The 15,282-nt window shown below is 44.9% G+C and overlaps 1 long non-coding RNA gene across 1 annotated transcript in view; it reads right to left on the reverse strand.

The window, feature by feature from the left end:
* Window positions 914–15,282, reverse strand: part of LOC110399859 — a 43,556-nt gene continuing 29,187 nt past the window's right edge. Inside the window, exons 2-3 of the long non-coding RNA XR_002439441.1 lie at window positions 13,312–13,529; window positions 914–11,570 (exon numbers count right to left, since the gene is read on the reverse strand). This is a non-coding gene — a long non-coding RNA (uncharacterized LOC110399859). The remainder of the gene's footprint in view (window positions 11,571–13,311; window positions 13,530–15,282) is intronic.

Consider the following 15,282-nt stretch of genomic DNA (forward strand, 5'->3'; position numbering starts at 1 on the left):
AGTCAAGGTGCTACAAGAAGCTGCGTTTCAGTACCAATTACTTCGGAAGCAGCTCAAACCCCCTCATACGCAGCTAAGATCTCCTTCTCAGTTGGAGTGTAGCACTCTTTGCTCGACTCCAGCTAAGATCTCCTTCTCAGTTGGAGTGTAGCACTCTTTGCTCGACTTCAGAATTGCAGGAGTTGGCCTCTGATCTCTCCTGAGGCTCTTTGCCACAAACTCCAAGTGGGACCTTTCTCTCCAGCAGCAGTGTAGAGGATGTTCTTTACATCCTGTCCCGTCCATACTGGCCCCAGGGCCACAGCATGGGCTATCTCCTGTTTAATCTGCTCAAAAGCCTGCTGCTGCTCAGGGCCCCACATAAAATGATTCTTCTTCCGTGTCACCTGATAAAGGGGGCTTACAATGAGGCTATAGTTTGGAACGTGCATTCTCCAAAAGCCCACTACACCCAGAAAAGATTGTGTCTCTGTCTTATTAGTGGGGGGAGATATGGCAGTGATTTTGTTCACCACATCCATTGGGATGTGACAACATCCATCTTGCCACTTTTATACCTAGGAACTGAATTTCCTGTGCAGACTCTTTCACTTTGTTCCGCTTAATAGCAAAACCAGCTTGCAGAAGGATCTGGATTATTTGCTATCCTTTCTTGAAAACTTCCTTTGCTGTATTGCCCCACACAATAATGTCATCAATGTACTGTAAGTGCTCAGGAGCACCGCCCTGTTCCAGTGTACTTTGAATCAACCCGTGGCAGATGGTTGGGCTGTGTTTCCACCCCTGGGGCAAATGGTTCCAGGTATACTGAACACCCCTCCAGGTGAAAGCAAACTGTGGTCTGCATTCTGTGGCCAAAGGAATGGAGAAAAAGGCATTTGCAATGTCAGAGGTGGCATACCACTTGGCTGCTTTTGACTCCAGTTCATACTGGAGTTCTAGCATGTTCGGCACAGCAGCACTCAGTGGGGGTGTGACTTCATTCAGGCCACAGTAGTCTACCATCAGCCTCCATTCTCCACTGGCTTTATGCACTGGCCGTATGGGACTGTTAAAAGGTGAGTGAGTTTTACTTATCACTCCCTGGCTCTCTAGTTGACAAATCAACTTATGAATGGGAAGCAAGGAATCCCTTTGTGCGGTACTGCCGTCTCTGCACCATTTTGGTGGCAGTCAGTACCTGTTGCTCTTTCACTTGTAGCAACTCCACAAGAGATGAATCTTCTGACAGGCCAGGAAAAACAGACAGCTGCTTAACATTATCTGTGTTTACAGCAGCTATTCCAAAGGCCCATCAATACCCCTTGGGATCCTTGAAATGCCCCCTCCTGAGGTAATCAATACCAAGTATACATGGAGCCCCTGGGCCCATCACAGTAGGATGTTTTTGCCAGTCTTTACCAGTGAGGCACAGGGCCAGAAGGCAGAAAGGAAAGGGTAGTGAGGAGCACATCCTGCTCTGCAGAGGAATAAGCCCCTCCAAGGGCTGGAGAGAGAGTTCTGGAGGGAGCAGTGGGAAAGAAAGGTCAAGGGGGAATGGCTTTAAATTAAAAGAGGGGAGATTTATGTCAGACAATAGGAAGAAATTCTTTACTCAGAGGGCAGTGAGGTGCTGGCACTGCTGCCCAGAGCTGTGGGTGCCCCATCCCTGGAGGTGCTTAGGGCCAGGCTGGATGGGGCCCTGTGCAGCCTGAACTGGTGGAGGGCAACAATCCTGTGGAGGTTGGAGTTCAATGATCTTCAAGGTTCTTACAACTTAGGCCATTCTATGACTCTATGAAAGAAAGGAGTTTTCTGTGGGGCGTAGGGAAAAGTGGAGTTCTGGAAACCCTGGGGAGATTTTGGCCCCATCTCTGCAAGGGCCAGAAGAAGGATGAGGTGGCGAAACAGCATCGGGGCCTGTATGATGGATTTGGCCGGATCTGAGTTAGTTGCAGGGTGCAATATGGGAAGGCACAGCCAGGTCTCAAGGCCTGCTCCTTTCCCCTTGAGATCATGACATAGTATTGCACACTTGGGCATGAGCAGTGATGGTTGTTCTGTGGTGGAGGGGAGGCAGCATACAGAGGTTGGGACCATCTCTCGCTCAAAGAGTGGATACATGACAGGACGAGGTATGGCCAGGAGCAAGGTCCTCTACCAATGTGCGCTAGGCCGCTGCACATCCAAATTCCTCCTGCCAGAGCCAGCACTGACATCTTGTGGGCTCATCTCCAGCACAGAGATGCTGCTAGTGCTGGCTTCCACAGAGCTGTGGTCATCTGGGCTTGGAAGAGAGGATCTGAGAGCATGAAGAGGGGAAAAAATGCCGGGGGAGGGGTCATGGTCATGAGTGAGGGGTGCAAGAGGCTTCAGTCCATGGCTGCAGCCCAGGAGCACATGCCCTAGGGAAGCATGGGGGTGGGAAGGGGTATTCTGCTTCTCTTCCAAGTGCTGTGCACTCTGTAATGGGATCCCAGCCCCTCTGTGTCCAAGTGAGCAGCGCTTTCCAACACAGCCTGCAGCAGAGGAGCAGAGGGCTTTGAAATGCAGTCCAGCAGGGAATTCATCCCCACATCAGGCTCCAGCAGCCTTGCAAAGCCAGGTACTCTGGCATGCTTTCCAAGCTCTGTGGTAATCCCCACCTCATGGAGGGGCATATGGCTCTAACAGCCTCCTCCAGGTCTATATCTTTCCAAAAGCTTCGCTCCTGGCCACGGGAGACCTGCAGTCATCCTGTCAGTGGGGGGCAGAGAAGTGCTGTGCTCTCATTGTACAGAGCATGGAAACTGAGGCATAGACCATTCATAAACTTTCTCTGGCCCCTCTCTAAACACGGATCCTCTCTCTCTCTTTTTCTTAATTGCTTAAATAGATCTCGTGGGTAAAAATTGTCAGCTCAGAGAGAAGGAGAGAGGGTGTGGGTAGGGAAACAGGACAACCACCCTTCAAAAAGCTCTCACATCGGTCTGTGAAAGACAATGGTGAAGCAAAGCTGAAGGTGAACTGAGATCACAGTGCAGAGCTCTGGGCAGAGAGAGAAAGGAAATGTGGTCCTAATTACATGATAACTATCCACATTTCACAAGTCATTTTAATGGCCCAAATGGATTGCTTTCAAGTTTAGATCTAGTGCTGAAGAGATATGGATAGAGTTCTCTTGCAGTGGGACATACGGTGCCAGAAAGCCCACTCTGAGAAGAATATTATTATCTAAAATGACATTAATACATCCTGTTATTCCCTCATGCCATATCATGTGCAGGGAAGGGACCGTGCTGTTAAAATGTCAGCATTCAGGCAGCATCTCTGTGCGGAGGGAGAGAAGTCAGTAACTGATGCTGAGCGGTCAGTCCCATGCTGCTGATGAGTGAGACACTCTGTTGGATGGTGTAAATTTGAGGCTTTCACGTGCACTGAATGAACAAAAAGAGGAGCAGGGCTGGGTGTTACCAAGGTCAGCTGAGCCACCAGACTGCTGTTTGGTCCAGGGTTTCCTTCATGCACAGTCATATCTTTGTACCCAGTGCTGGGCTGCTACTTAGAGGATGAGAGCTTCCTTAGACACTGAGAGATCACAGCTGTGTTGCCATGGCTTCTGGACACTTTACAACAATTGGAAACAAGCTATGGAAATCTCAGTAAACAGCAGTTGCTGAAGCTCACCAAGTGCCTTTAAGAATGTAATTTTTTTTCCTTCCCTTTCCCTTATTTCTTACTGGACTTTAAAAGAGAGGTAAAAACCATTAGTAGTTCTCCCAGCTTTGCCCTCCTGATGAATGTCTCTGCTCTGATCTTGTGGCTGAGCTGCTAACAAATCAGAAAAGGGAAAAGAAGCACAAGCTTTGGGTTTTCCTCTGCTAATTACGGAAAAACAAAAAATCCCCCTTGTTTATTATGCACTGCGCTGGTGTATGGGAAAGCAATTAAAGGTGTGACATTATTTATTGCTCAGATGACTGGTCTGTTCTGCAGACAAAATTTTTATATCTTTTTTCAAGCGGGACAAAAATGGTTTGCCCTTCTCATTCATTTAGCTTCTCGCTTGCAAATCCATCCCTAGTGTTACTCTGCTGACATGGGCAAGGTTGCAGCAGAGAAGGATTTGGCCCCTGGAAGGCTCCTGGCCAGATGTTGCTCTTTCAATGTAATAACTGGAAGAACAAGCCTTGTTACCAGTTGGAAGCTTGTTCCATAAAGTAGATGGCTCTGTTCTCTGCTCTAATGTGAGTACCTAACACACTGTCAGTGCAGATGACCTCATAGCCTCCTCCTGCCTCTCCCCTTCTGCTTTTCCAATATATCTACTCAGCCTGTGCTGGCTTGTACCTCCTGGTGTCATTTACACTGAAATAGGGCTGTAATATGAAGGTGGATGACCTAATGGATGTTAGCAGTGAGCTTTGCAAATACGCTTGCCTTAGTAGCACAAACCAGCATGTGCTGAATACATTTCCTCTTCCAAGCAGCAAACTCCCATGTAGCAGTTTTAAAGCTTTGTACTTCATTTTCAAGCCTAAAAGCTGAAATGACAGCAAGAAGAAAATGCACAGATTCTTTTTCTTTCCTTCATTTTTGCTACTTCTCAGTCCAAGCTGGTATATCTGTCCCAGCCTGCCATGCGGGGGCCGTGCATACAGAGTGCATTATAGCAGTGCATGCATCACTGTGCAAGCACAAAGCACTGCTGCTCCATGCTGTGCCTTGGCCATGCTCATTTCCAACTGCTGCTTGCTGTAATGATTATTGACAATACATTTTAAACGTGTTGGGATCCAGTTAACAGGGATTTTGCCTAGGCACTGCTGAGGGAGATTGTTGTTTCAGTTGCGTCTCCTCATCGGTTTCTGAGATCAGATTGTCAACACCGTGCAGCAGAGGGATGGAAGTAGCTCTTAGCTAGTGAGTAATGTCTTAATTTGGGAGTAGAAATCACTGCTTGTGGCATTACCCCAGGTTATAAGGTCTTCTCAGAGACATGAGTAATGCAGTTTGTATTGAATGACAGTCCATCCTGTGCTATGTAATCTCAATTACAGCCTACAACTGTGCAGAAGTGGTAGTCCTGTTCCCATAGCCCTATTCCCACAGCCCACTGCAGCAGCTTTTCCACCCAGAAATGCACATTGCAATGATCAGGAGAGACACTCCTCTCACCCTTCCCAGAGAGCTCCTGTCCCACTGCAGAGAGAAGACATGTCTCTCACGGTCTGACAAGCCTTCAAGCCAAGTCTGTCTCTCTTGCTCATGAGTTTCATCAAGGAACCATCAGAATCAAATAAAATCTCAGGAAGCTCTCCTGGTGGCCAAATATGGACTCCCAAGTTGAGAGCTATAAAATTCTTTTTTACTTGCCACACATACTGACAAAACGCGGGATCATTTTGAATCAAAATTCCTTCTGGACTCAGTGTAGGAGGGGGATCACTTCTGGGGGGAAATGCTACTTCAAGGACATCCAAATGAAACAAAATGGATTTGTGAAGAGTTTGGACCTGAAGTCCCATGGACAAGTTTGAATCAGAATTTCTCTGTGCAAGATTATGCTCAATTTTGAAAATCTACTCTCAAGTTCCAGAGCAAGAGGAATAAAGCTCTGGGATTCATTTGCCGTAGATTTCTTGCAGAACTACTGAGCAACTTGACATGCAGTAAACCAAGTGTCCCCTACAGAACTTCCACGCATGCAGAGTATACAAGCTAAATTAAATTGAGATGTTCTCTGAAAGTTCAACCATGATGGAAAAGGTACCACAAGATGCAACTCAACAGGGTGTTCAACTTACAGTCTGATAAAAGCAAATACTGTACAGCTGCGGGCTTTACTCGGCCATCCAGTGTGGCTCGTTGCTGAGAGTTCATAAATGCTGATTTGTGAAAAAGCTTAAAGATTAACTTCAGATTCATGGATTTATGGCAGGCAGTGATAGAAATGATTACTGCGACTCAGAAAAGACTGACCAGGAGACAAGTTTCTTACCTGTTCTCTGAGAAATGCTTTTAAAAAGTCATCCATTTCATATGAATTTTGATGTTTCATTCAATTAAAACCTTTTTTTCTTTTTTTTACAACTTCCTTCACCATATCTCTATCATTATCTCATATTCTAAAGAAGGCTGGAGTAATTCATTTTAAGATGAAAAAGGAACAGCTCAGCAATTTTGAAACATTAAACAATAGATACCCAAAGCCTTATTTGAAAAATCTTTTATGGATAACAGTTTCATTTTCAACAAATCTACTACAAACAAGCAAATGGTGCTTCCTGGGGGAACATATACAATGCTACAATGGCTATGATACAATACATAGCCTGTTTTTCTCCTAATCCCAATCTGAAAACACTATAAGCTTCTGGCTCCCATGTTTCCATTTTAGCTCTTCTTCTGCAGTTTACCTAGTTTCTCACCTAAACGTCTGAGGATCGTTTGGCAGGCAGACTCTTTAAAAGTATTTCAATTAGTGCTGCTTTGTTTGTTGCTTAGTTTTTTAAAACCTTATCAAATGCATCCTTTTGGTCTTTGTCATCTCTCCTGTTGGCCACAAATGGTCTGTTCCACTTGGTGGCAGTGATGGCAGAGCAGGGCAGCTCACATGGCACTGACATCAGCTGCCAACCTCAACAGATGCTCAAAGCATGGCGGTTTAAAGGCTTTTAATAGCCCCCTCTCTCTGTGTCTTTCTCCCCCTTCAATAAAAAGGATTCTGGAAACACAAATCAATTATTCCCAGATTTCAAAAGCTGGCACCACTCCTTGTGCAGCTGCAAGCACAGAATTTTAACCTCTTTGGTATTTTGGTATAAATGGCTGCAGTGAGAGAATACGTTTTTTGTGTTTTGAGTTTCAACTGCGTGCCCAGCCCCAAGCTCTGGAGCTGCCGTGTGTTCATCTCTGAGAGCTTCCCACTCCAAGTCCGTGTTTGGCTCATCTCTTTGCAATGGGCTGAACCAAACTCTAGGTCACAGTACGCTTAAGACTTCAAAAAACTTCAGAACAGTACCCAAACTTTTCAACTATTGTTTATTTTCCCCTCTCCTTTCAAGCTGGTGGAATTAAGTGAGAAATGGTTTTGTAGCCCCTCAGAGTGAAAAGTATTTCCTGAGTGTGAATAAATGTTGCTCTGCTTGAGGATCAAAGCGTCACATTTTCCTGACAGCCAAAAAGAAGAGCACGCAGTCCAAAAGCTGAGCAACCAGGACACACACTGGGATCCTCAGAGGCCTGGACTCACTGCCACTGCCCAAGCAAGAATCTGAGCCAGGCAATGGGAATGTCCTCAGACAACTAAGGGCTCTCTTGGGAAAGATACCTTTGGTGCTGGCTCAAATTTCCATTTCAATTCAAACCATCTCCCTGCAATATTCCTCTGAGATGACCTTGCTTCTTGGTTTTGATGAGGAAACATTTTCCACAAAGGCCCTCCTAATAGGAATATTCCTGATCAATTCCACTATCAGAGTTGCTTGTTTTTAAACGTCTCTTTTTCCATCTGTTCTAGGAAATGGCTTTTCAGGTAATTCTTTTTTTGAAAGAACACAATGAAGGTTAAGGAGCAGCATGGTTCTTATCAAAGCCATCTCCCCAAGGGGGAGAGGTCCTATGTGCACCTTACCTGCTCACTGTCACGTGAACACTCAAACATAGCATCCCAGACTGAGATCGGTTGCAGGTTGGTTGCTTTTTAAAATCTTTTCAGCTAACAAATTAGCTCCTTCTCCAGATTTCAAATGTCCAGTTTGGCAAACAAAGGTAAAATGAGATCTTGGTGGCAGGAGGTGAAAATTAGCAGGGCGCTACCTGAAAATAAAGTGCTGATTTTAAAGGCGAGCAGTTAATCATCAGGGACAAGTCATGGGAGGAACAGGTAAAGACTGTTTTTCTCAGCTCCCTCATCAGCATGTAATAGGATTTGCCAGCCAGTTTCAGGCAAGCCAAGATGCCTCAACTGGTCATCGCAGAGCCTGATGGAGAGAAAAGAGCACATCCTGGAAACAGTATCCCTTCAGTAGAGGTGACTTTGGCTGAGCTGCTGCTGTTTCTGGACCATGGGGAAGCTGTGCCACATGGCTGGAGTCTTTACAGCCCCGTTAAACATCTGCCTGGGCAACAGGCTCCAGCTGATGTGGAGGAGGGCATGGAAGGTCTTTTCTTGCCTCTGTCTTGCAGGAGTATCAGAGTGGAGGAGTAACCCCGTTTGGAAGGAAGGAAGGGGTAATCCTGTCACCCATCATAGTCCTGGCTGCCTTCCAATAAAAGAAGACAGGATAAATATGGGCACATCACAACAAAGCACTCTGCCCATCCACAAGGCACAGAGGAAGAAGGACCAGAGGAAGTAGAAGAAAGAGGGCTGGGAAACGAGAGGCGCAGACTGGTAGGCCGAGAAGATGAATTTATACAGGTTTGAGCTGATCATATTACATGCCTCAGTGGCTTACAAATCAGCTGTTTTAATAGCTGTCTGAGGCAGAGTGCATGTAATGGCCAGCTCCAGTCTGCAAGGCTCATTGCATACATGCAGCAACCATACCCCAGACTTTGGCTGGGCCAGGCTCACTAGCCTCCATCCAGCTATGAGTACCTGCTGTGGGAAATGGTATGCACCTCCATGCACTGCTGACTATCCCAGGGCCCCTTCCCCTGTCATCTGCTCACCTCTCATGCTGTCACCTTACAGCAAGCTTTGCATGAGGCTCAACTACAGCCCCCAGAAACCCACAATGTTGTCTGTCAGAACAAACAGCACTCACCTAAATATATGAAGTGCTAATGACCCCTGTTGGCTTTACTTGAGGGAACAATGTATTCTCAGCAGTAAATCAGCTTCCTCTTCATTAAAACCACCACCTTGGGAATGCTGACTTTGAAAATAATGCTGTCAGCCCCAGCTACCTGCCAGGCTCTAAGCACAGGAGGACTTTTTGCAAAGGCATAAAAAAAAAAAGTATGTCCCAGAGTCCTTTGCATTTGGAGAGGTCTAAGTATCAAGCAGAGACATAGTGGGAACAAGAGAGCTAATCAGCAAGTTTCTCCTTCAGTTACTTCTCATTTTTTTATATATATGTTTAGATTGGTCCCAGGCTGCCAGATTGATTGATTAATTGCTTGTGGAATGGGAAAAAAAAAAGAAGGAATAGCCTCCAAATTTGAGAGAGCACCAGAGGATTCAAGGAGGGAAGGGAGGAAAGGTGATCCAAACTGCAAAGCCAACATAGGAAATTTGCCCTGTGACTTATTTTTTTTTCAGTGGTACATGTTGGAGTCGTAAGTGTCTGAGTGAAGAAAAGGGGAAATTGGATCCACAGTGAGGTCAGTCACAACAAGGGACCAAAGAGAGCTACAGGGAAGAAGCAATCAAAAACTGAAAGTTTCAGCCAGAAAGACGTGAAAGAGGGATGTCTAAAGAAAGAATGGGCTGAAAAACTAGGAACTGAGATGGAGAGAAAAAAGAAGGAAGAAGAAGTGAAATCTTGAAAAGGATTGCAGGATCTCACTGCCTATAGAAATGTAAGGGTCAGCAGGTAGCAGCAAAGGTCTAGCTTAGGACTGACACAGGACCAGGCTGGTACAGCTGGGAGGACTTTGCAATGCAGGGAGGCATCACTCACAGCCCAAATACTCCAGAAAACATGGCAGGAGGCAGTTTAGTCATTTACAAGAGTAAAACATTTTCACAGAATCATCAAATCACAGAATGGTTTGAGCTGGAAGGTGGAGAAGTTAAATGTGATTTCAGTCCTGGGGAAGCACTGATGTTTTAGGAACACTAATGCCATGCTGTAGGTGTTGAGATTCATCTTTGCTGAGACATTTGAAGCATCACAGTGTACATACACATAGATACATACATGTCTGTACTGTTGCAGACCCATCTACACAACCAACATGGCTGGGAAAAGGTTCTCATGAGAGAAACCAACAAGGATCCTTCCTCTAGGTTCATAACACACATCTTAACCCCAAGGTGCACAGCCAAAGTCTGAAGAACTCCCTAAAGCTGATGGACACGAAGCGAGTTTAATATGACTACATTTTTCTAAATAAATTCCCTCACTTCCTCTATCTTTACCAAAAGATTTGATAAGCTAAATTGGAAAAAACTTCTCCGGACAGAGGCAGGCATTAGCTAACCCTTGATCAGGATGGAGGATAGTGTCAGGGATAGTGACAGTGCAGTGACCCCATGTTGTGCCAGCCTGTCAGCAGAGTCTAGGCAAGGTTAAGCCTTCAAAGCAGAAGATTGAAATATCTGTACTTGGCAGCTGTGAGTCATCTGTTGGAAAATGTGCCTAATGTGCCCTAAGGGAAACAGCCAACATGCAAGCAGGTCTGAACATCCAGGACCTTATTTCAGTATCACAGTAAGGGCTGGACTTGTGCAGGCTGGGGAGCACTGCCTTGGAAGCCTACACTGGACGAGGGAGGCTGGCACAATGGACAAGGGATCTCTAAGGCATATGGCCCAAGCCATTTTATTCCTCGCAAAAGTGAATGTGCCATGAATGCCCCATTGCAAATCCCCATAAAAGATGCAGAATGTCTTAAAAATCCAGTCAACAAACCCACACAAGTCTTGATGGAAATGCATCCCAGTCAGACAGGTCTGGATCCCATAACTGTAAAGGTGTTTTATTTCCTGGAATTCTTACATCAAAGGGTGGATTTTCAAGACAAATAGCTGCTATTTTCATTTCTCTGGAGAAATCATATGATGTGATTGACAATTAAGATCAGAAAAAGATTTGATGGGCAAAAGATCAGGAAATAAATCTCCCCACACCACCAAATCCCAGGCTGTTATCAAAAGTTATTCATCCACGCTCAGCACTATGAGGATCACAGGAATTTGGGACCTAATTTAAGGGTGTTTTTTTAGTAACACTAACAGAAGACTGAGGAAATTGGGCTCAGTTTTACCTGCTAGAAAGCTCCATAAGTGCTAGAGTGAAGGAACAGATACTGAGCCAGATTCTCTGAAGATGGCACAATGCAGACATGAGCTTGCAAGCATCCCCAGGACATTTTAACTCCTTGGGGCCAAGAGTTTTTCCCAAGGAATGAATAAACATCATTGTCTTCCTCCACCCAGATTTTCAGTGGATGGAACTATTGGCAGTGACACACATGCTGGGACATGTGTCTGCTACATGGGATCTGCTTGGGGATGTAGAAAGCAGGGAGGGGGTGAAAGGTGGTATTTGTCACAGCCATCCCCAAACATCACGAAGGTTAAGAGGCCTACACTTCTTACAGCTGGGCTCCACCCATCTCTGACCATCAGGGTGCATGGGCTAGATTTGACACTGACTGACAATTTTACTCCAATGAAACAGGCTTCTATTTCCTGAGACGGTTATATTTGTCTGTCAAAACCACATAGTCCAGACTTCTCTGCTAATAGGCAAAGGCATATGGTTTCATTTCTCCAGGAATTCTAATGGTGTGGAGGAGGCAAAGTGATGATGCTGCACTGGTCCTCCCCCAAGGGAATCCACGGGTACTGCTGAGTCCCAAGGTATGGCACAAGCTCATCCCAAAGCTGACTGTTGGTTCTGACTGTCCTGCCTCAGTCCTGTCTGTATGGTTGTCTTTGAGAAAAAAATGGAAAACATGGAAAGAGGGTTAGCAGACACATACTGTGATGGAGGAGGTGCGACTGATTCAATCCGTGCTTACTCAGGCCTGGGCTAGGGAAGATGATCCCATCAATCTCATGACCAGAAGTAGCTGGGGCAGCCATGTTGAGGCCAGCCATCCAGAGGGTCAGATCAGACAATCAGGCAGGGCTGAGAAGTCCTTCCTCCCTCAACATTACTCCCTTCTGATCACATTGTTGTGTCGTGCCAGGCAAAGGATGCCCTCCGGATATACCACCATCTACCTCTTCACTCACAGTTCCTCTGTGGCCCGTTGGGGTGTCCAGTTCCCATAATAAGACAGGGATGGTAATATTACCCTACAGCCCAGCAATGCTGCCAGGTAAACACTGTAATAACAGGAGTTACAGAAGTACAAGAAAGACTTTGCTTCCCTTTCTGTTTAATGCTCACTGTCCGCACAGATTTAGATAAAACTACTTGCAGGTAGAAGACTCTGCCACTTCCAGAATTGGCAGATGACTTTCTTTTTTCCCAATTATTATTTTTTCAAAATCTGCCCAAAGATAGTGTCATTATTTCCCTATTGTTCCAGCTTGAATCCAGGAAAGTACCCTAAGCACATGCTTAACTTGTGGTATGTGAGTAATCCCGCCCCTCTTTGGCAAAGCACTTAAGCACATGCTTAATTTTAAATTTGTTCTTGAGCACAATGAAATGTAAGCTGGTGTTTAAGTGCTCTGCTGGATGGGAGCCAGAGAGCTCAGCACCTTAGAGGGCTCAGCTCCTCAAAGAAAGATGCCATGGTTCAAGAATGTTGTTAAATACTTGCTTAAGTTTCAGGTGTAATATGGTATCAAACCCTAACCTGTGAAGCCGTGAGTAATATGGATAAATACCAACTGAGACTGGTAAAAGGACGAAGAGAAGTTCCCTCATTGTTTTTCACCAGTATTTCTTCTTCTCCCTTTTGCTAATATTTTTCTTTTTTTGAAAGACTGGCAGTTCTCTGTGTGAGTTTCAAATAGCAAAACCTTATTCTGAAAAGAAAACTGGTCAAGATTTGAAAAATCCCAATTTTTCCACCTGCTTGAAGAGCAATGAGCCCTTTTACATCTTCATTATGAAGTCAGCATGCATGTGTGTTGCAGAATATCAATTTTAAAGGTTTTTTAAGGAATTAATGTGTATGTGCATATATATATACATATGCGTGTATCTATATATACTTACGTATATTCCTCTTCCTGGAAATCCCAGACACTTGCTTAGTAAGAGATGCAGATTTGCAATGGTATGGAAGAAAAAAAGCCTGCTGCAGAGAGTGCTTCACAACCATCTCAGCACAAAAGTGTGCACTAAGCATCCCATTGTGAAAGCCAGCAAGGAAAGCACACCTTCCTGGGGGTTTCTGAGCTCCAGTGGTTTGTGAAGCACTGAACAGGTTTCTGGCTAAGATCTGAATGTTGCCCATCTGAGCACACAGGTCAGTAAAATTTTATGGGGTGGAAATTCCACGTTTTAAGGAAGAAAGAAAAGAGCGGAGGTTTGAGTCTGGTTCTCTTTAAGAAATGGCAGCTGTTTGAAAGCTGCCTACAGGTTCAAAATGTTAGGATCTGGTATTAGGAGCTCAAACAGAAATGAAGAAATGGATATCATGACCACATATGTGATATTGATGCAAGAGCTGATGGAAAGTTAGAGAGAGCGCTCTTGTATAGATGTAACATACTTGTGAATTATGTTTAGGATCCTCTTCTGTCATTCGTTCATAGAGGATAAATGCCTGCCATCGTCACTGCCTGATAAAAGGCTTTCTCCAGGCCAAGCAGTAGACTTGAGGTGCTGGTGAAGACTGTGATGAGGGAAGAGTGTTGATTTCTCTTGTTTGATGAACGCATGGAAGAAAGTTAGGTCAGAATTGGAGCAGAACTGGGGGCATTTCTTTTTCTGTAAAACAAAACAAACACCAGGAATTAAGGTGAAATACAGACCTTCTGATTTAATTAATTCTGGTCTGTTTTGGATACCTTCCCAGATCAGTCCACTTTATAAAAGAAAATAATATCAGTGAATGAATATTAACAACAAAATGACACACTTGGAAATTTTCCAAACAAAACCTTTTCTTTTTTAATATGTCGAAGCATAGCATTTTGACACCTAAGAAAATTCAAACATGAATTTTTCACCTTAAAACTTGTTGTCTTGCCGAGTCTTAAATCCATCACGTGATTCTGCTCTCCCCAAAATGCATTTTTTTTTGGTGGTGGGAGAGCTTCTGGTGATTCCGTTGCTGCAGCAGGGGCAGTGGTGGGAGATGAGAGGACTCCTAATGGCATCAGTTATCCCAGAGTTGACATCCATGGCAGGACATGGTAGACCACTCTAAAACTACCTCCTCCTGGGAAGATAACTGCTATCCCTGTGGTTATGTTAGCCATGCCTGGGGGTGACCCACAGCACCACAGCAAACATCTGCCAACCCACTTGTTCCTTCAGGTTTCCAGCCCGGAGCCCCATGAATACCCATTTTCCCCAGGAGAAAGCGGTATCTTGTATCATGTATCTTGTACATATTTTTGCTCTTAATCACTCATCTCTCAGGAACCTGTCAGAGCAAGGGGTTGACATGTTCACAGAACACTTAGGGGAAACAGGAGAGCCAGCAAGCCCAGGTCTTCACTGGTGTCTGTCATGGCAGAGTCTGTCTTTCAAGGCCTATATAAATAAACTTCCCAGTAAACTCAGCAATTTCGTCATCATAAAGGCTGGCAGCCTTTCCTGGCAATAAAATAAACTCTAATCATTTCTTCAAATAATAAAAAAAAAAGAGCAGCACTGCATTCGCAAGAGACTCTATGCTGGCTCATTTTCCTCCCCCCCAGCTACACGGCCATGTGCATACCATGCCAGGCCGTGATGGATGGAGAAACTCAGGGGCACTCTGCTGCTAATACCTAAGAGGAAACAAACCCTACGTCTGCAATGTAAATCAGGACTAGGCAAGAAGCTCAAACAAAATAAGAAACTGCTCTGATCCTCCTGCTGTGGCTCAACCAGATCAAAAATCTTCCCGCCCCCTCCACAGATCTCAACGATTCTTCCCTTCCCTTTCGCATGCACACCTACTTTCTTACCAGCTTTCTTTTCTGTCAGTCTCAACAAGAAGATCTGATTATCTCAGGAGAAACTCATTCTTGCCATTTGCCCTCTGTAGTGTTGCTGACTGAAAACCATGCTTCATAACACATATGCCCAATGGACAACTACTTCTCCAACAAAAGGGAAATCTGGAATCCAAAATTTATGCCTGACAAAGATGTAGAATATCTTTTTTTTCGCAAAGAAAACCAACCAGACATCCATAAACTGGGTAATCATGAGAAGAAAGGATCGTACAAGTGAGGAAGCAAGGAAGAAAAGCATGTCAGCCCTTCCTGCCTCTTGTGCATAGGAAGACCTTGCTGTATTGACAATTGCTCTGCAAGATGTGTCCGGAGAGCAGAAAGGAGACATGAAAGTGGCCAAGAAAAAGCTGAACAATCAGTCATTCTTTACACGTCACTGGGTTGGTTGCTGTATAAATGGCAGCTACTGCTGCTATTAAACAGAAACGAGACTTCAAACATGTTTCATAGTCAGCACTGAAGGGTGTGCGGTGACACCAAGAGCAAGCCAAGAGCACTGCCAGTGAGGTAGT

This window comes from Numida meleagris, chromosome 5, assembly GCF_002078875.1.
Source record: "Numida meleagris isolate 19003 breed g44 Domestic line chromosome 5, NumMel1.0, whole genome shotgun sequence".
NCBI classification, from domain to species: domain Eukaryota; kingdom Metazoa; phylum Chordata; class Aves; order Galliformes; family Numididae; genus Numida; species Numida meleagris.